This window comes from Empidonax traillii, unplaced genomic scaffold (genome assembly GCF_003031625.1).
Source record: "Empidonax traillii isolate 1590-97213 ecotype Southwest subspecies unplaced genomic scaffold, ASM303162v1 scaffold108:size1079785, whole genome shotgun sequence".
NCBI classification, from domain to species: domain Eukaryota; kingdom Metazoa; phylum Chordata; class Aves; order Passeriformes; family Tyrannidae; genus Empidonax; species Empidonax traillii.
In genome coordinates, this window is record NW_020955301.1 from 757779 (window position 1) to 763081 (window position 5303).

Consider the following 5303-nt stretch of genomic DNA (forward strand, 5'->3'; position numbering starts at 1 on the left):
GAGGGAATTGTTCCCACAGCTCACGTTGCCAGGTGAAGTTCTCTCTTCTACTGCGACACTCTCAGGCTCACTTCCTGAAGGCTCACACTGACTCATAATACTCTCCTTAAAAGAAAAACAAATAGGAAAAAAGTTATAAAACCAAGGATCACTCAGTATTTTCTTTTAATCTCTTTAGGGACACAATAACTGTTCTTCTCCACTCCAAAATGACATGTAACACAAGGTGAACACTGCTGAGGTGGTTTACATTATACAGAGATGGTCTACACTGCATGTGAGAATTACAGTTTTGTACATAGGGAGGATCAGGCACAGGCAGAGTAAAGGACAATCACAGCTCGCAGGATATCACAAAGTATAAACAATAGGAGATGCTTTATACCAACCAAATATTAATACATTGCATTTTCCATAGAAAACAAAAAGTTAGTAACTCAATCTAACCATTTCCCTGAATTTTCAACAAAAATCTTTGCATTAAGTGGCAGTCCTCAAAGTACTCTATCATTTAAGATCAAATACAGTATATCATAACCTAAAAGGCTTGCACTTCATCACCATGAACGCACCTGCATTATGTACTTTTCCCATGAAAATGAAAACTTGAAAGCCAAACTGAAACTTGGCCAACACAGGCTAACACGTTCCATTCTCAAGAACGTGGGATACCTTTTCATTCCCTGTTCTTTCTTCAGTCTTGCTGTACAAAGCAAACACTTCACTGTCCATTAGAAGCTTAGTTCAAGAAGCCTTTTCTCTCAGTGCAGACCCCAGCATTACTATCAGATAGAGTTACCTCCAAAAAGGCAGCCACTTCTGGATTGCATGATAACATCTCCTCCAGCAGCTGACACGCAATATCAAGTCTGACTTCTCCCTGTGACAGAAAATGACAGAGGAAATCTACCTGCCTTCACTTCTTTAAGAACCTGCTGTACATAAAAGCATCACAAACCACAAGGTTTTTAAGTGAGAGGAAAAGGTTTCTATACTGCAAAAGTACATATGGACAACATAACTGGAGGAACACAGTTCCCTGCCAGTAACATCTTGTTCTTCTTCAAGTAGTTGTCCACATACACATTCTCCCAAAAGGTGATTCCCAAGAATACCTTTGCCACCACAGAGTAGGTCTGAATGCTACTAAAGCGTTTCATTGCCATTACAAGCTGGCAGGACACAGTCAGCAATCCAAGGGTCCTATTTTTTTAGTAGAATTCATATAAATCAAACAACATTCTATTGGAAAGAAGACAAAAAGAGTTTTTCAAAAGCAGTAAATCTTGCCGTAGTGAAAAGATCAGTCCTATTTTAATAACCAGTCTGGACTGCTGTTTCTTCTGGAGATGCCTCAAAGCTGAAGGTCTCTGGAAGGGTAATTTCTTCTGACAAAGATGAGTCATATCACGGTGTTGAACAGAAACGGATGTATATGTAAAATACAACCTTACTTGGGAAGAGATTTAACATGAAGGATTAGTCCTTATTGCCTCACTATCCTCAGTCTTTCTAGCTGAGGTAATGATTCATAAAAAGCTTCTTCCACAGACTAATAAATTAGAGAATAGGAAGCCACAGAATCACCTACTATAAAGAAAGCCATAGCAGATCAAACACTGCTGAAAGACTTGGTCTCCCAGTAGCATGAACATCAGAAGTCCCCAAAGGGAATAGCACAAAGAGATGAGACCCTTTCTGCTGGGTATGAAGTCAAGTCCTAGTGTGAATTCATGGAGATGTGCCAGCCTGAAGACAGGCACAAACTGAGGACAACAAGGGAAAGGCAGGGAAAGGTAAAAGCTGGAATTTGAGAAATTTAGGTTAAGCAAAGCCTTTTTATTAAAGGCAAGCCACCTTTATAATTTTATGATTTATGTTTAACTACAGTTCCTTTCATTTTGCATTGTTTTCAGTTGGTTGCTTTTTGTTTGTTTTGTTGTTTTTTTTTAATATGATGTTTAATAAGATGTTTAATATGATGTTTAATAAGATGTTTCACTTTTGCTGCCTTGCTTGCCTGTTGTCTTAAGTAGCCAAGATTTTAAGCAAGATTCAGGTTACCAAGTCAACAACGAGGGATGAGCTCATCCCTGATAGAAACAAATCAACCAACCAACCCACACTGCAATTTCTTCTGCCTCTTCTTAGGGGACCTCAGACTCAAGCTTTTATAACACCAATCATCTTCTTGGGTGTATTACAGGACCTCATACACCAATAGGAAAAAGTGCCCCCACCAAGTTACAATTAACTTTTTTTTAGTTTATCTAGAGAAGATGTGACAGACAAGGATTAGAGGGAGGCAGAAATGAAACCATGAACTGTGATAAAAGATTGCAGAGTCAGGACTCAGAAGACTTAATAGTTTGCTGGTTCCTGGAGCTCATGATGAAAAATAACCTCATTTAGCAAGACTGGTGAAAGAGAAGGTATTTCACTTACAGGACCAGCACAGTGTACATGGGAAGTTAAGTGCCACAAAGCTTTTCAGGGACTGCAAGGATGAAATGGAAAACTTTGGAATGATTTGCCATCTCAAACATTGATCTCAGCTGTTTGACAGACAAGTTCTTTGATTGTGACTTCCCATCACTCAGACTGATCCTCAAATCCTGGATGAAAAAGCAGCTCATGATGAAAGTGAGAGGACAAAGATGCACTGTGTGAAAAAGAAATACTAGAGTATCAGTGGCCTTACTGGCCATTGAGTATTTCTATCCTTGCATGTTATTGTGGCCATAACCCAGTCCTCTTGGATATACTTGTATCTAAAAAAAAAAAAATCATGAATATAAGACAAAGGTTGATATTTACATGAGAGGAAACTGTACGATCAAGTTTGGGTTAGGGATCAAACCTTTTTTAACACAAATAAGTATAAATTGCATTGCTTGTCCTCTGTGAGAAAAAAAACACCACAAAGGATATACATTATGCTGTAGTAGAAAAGGAAGCCTACATCCAAGCCTTTGCCATTTGATAAGAAAGGCCCTCCAAATAAGGTGCAGTTTCCACTGGAATTATATGAATCATTTATACTAAGTACTATAGTTCTCTTAAACAAGACATTTCTGAGGTGGAGCCAATTCCAAAGGTCACCACAGTTTTTCTCAGTCCACAATTGAAACTCAATTGAAAGCTGTCTGGGAAAAGAAGTGCATCTGTTTCCCAGTCTTTTCAGAATATTAAAGACTCTTTCTGTCCAGGCAAAGAAATTCTTCAAGGATAAACATAGACTAGTTAACTTAAGACAAATTCTGGTGGAGTCAAGCCAAAAAATTCTGAAGAAATAAACCACTCCACTGATAAGGACATTCACTATGCTGATGCCCTGAAACCTCAGCTGAATGACAAAACTACTCTTCTCCTCTTCAGTGCTTCTTTTAATAGATATTTGTAAACCACAATACTTTTACCTTCTCAAGGGGATCCACATTTGAATTTAGCTCCTTCATTACAGAAAGCTATAAGCCTACACTTCATTCATACAGTCTCTTCCACTTTCCCAGGATGTCAGAATGCTCCACTCACCTGGAAATCACTGCTGCTGGCGTTGGTCAAAGGTGCAGGACCAGCACTGCCAGTCACAGGATTGGGGACTGAACAATTCTGCAGTGTGGCTGCAAGAATTCAACACAGTCATCAGACTTACAGAAGCTGTGTTTGTTATGCAGAACTCCATTGCTTCCTTTGATTAAACATTTCAGGAATCACACAGAGGACTAAATTCCGGAAATGTATTCTTACCTCCCAAGTGATCTGAAGACTGATTTCTTCATCTTAAAAAACATGTATTCTAATTGATGTGTGCAGATATTAAAAATATGGATTGTAAATTTCATATACACACACATAGAAACTTCATAATCACAGTTTTTTGTATCTTCCCAACGATTTCCAAAAACAAGTAACTTGTCTATTTAGCTCTCACCAACCATTCAGTCCTCTTGAAAACCTGTCCAGCTTGCAATTCCTTTGCAGGAGACAGCTGACAGAAAGCTTATTTCCAGGTCTTTTCCTCTTTGCACAAAACTGACAGGATGCTACAGCTGACCCTGCACATGACCAACCTATCGCCTCACACAGACGCAGTGAGAGGTTACTACAACTTGTTACTCGATTAAGCATCCCTACAGCTGGGCAAGGAGCAATATGTCTCATCGGGCAGGGTTGGGCCAGCTCCACAGGGAGCAGGACGGGGTGTTCTCAGTGCAGTGCACAGCAGAGACTATCTTGTAGCCTACAGTCAGACTGAGGCACACATGAACCATGTTCCCTGTGCTTACTGGCAGCAGATATGCCTTCCTGAAGAACAGTCCTTGTCCTATACTGAGTGAATGGAACTGAGCAGCAAGGAGAGGTAATCTTCCTCCATTGGGGGGTGCCAATTTTCAAATGCCATGCAACCCTCCAACCCATCATAGCCCCACATGGACCACTGCATCTCACCAGTCATGTTGGCCTGGCCAAGGGTCGAGGGTGACTGCAGCAGGTCCCCATTTGGTGCTGTGCCCAACTGCTGCTGGAAGTGGCTGGGCGAGTGGTTGGGCACTTCCACACCAGCTGCCAGCTTCTCCATGTGGGCCCTCATCAGGCTCTTGAGGTTTTCAAGGAGTTTGTGGTGGTCATGGCAATGGTCAGGGCACAGCCCAGCAGAGCTGCAGCCATCAGCACCTGCCAGGGCTGGCCCAGGCCTGGACCCCACCAACTTCCTCCCACGCAGAGCAGCTCTTCTGGAAAGGTACAGCAGATGGACATCTAGGAAGCAAAAGGAATACTGAGTCACCACTGGTCCTTGTGTGTGTATGTCTCCCTTGGCAGCACACCTAGCAATTGTCCTTCTCTCAGAGACTATAAAATACAGCCTGACAGACACGCCCTCACTTGGGAATTTAAAACTTGATGTTTAAAGAACATTTAGGAATTCTTCCAAGTTTTCCAAACTTTCAGGTTTTGAACTACCCCAATAAAAGCCGCAGCACTAGCACTGCAAATGGCACCCAGGAGAACTCAGAACAGAGACATTCACATCTCACAATCAGAACTCCAGGCTTGTTCTTTCTCTGGACTGACAAAGACACCTTGGTCCTCTCTTAAATGGGTGAAACCATGGGCATTGTGAGCTGAGTTATTAACTAGCACTGTTATCTGGGATCTAGAAACTACCCTTCAATATAAGCAACAGCTCCTCCAACTCTACCATCAGCTTTTGGATCGACTATTCCGCTCTCCCCTTTCTCTAAAAGTCAGGCTCAGAGTAGCTGTCTCAGTCATCTCTAAAAACACGCAGACTCCCTTTT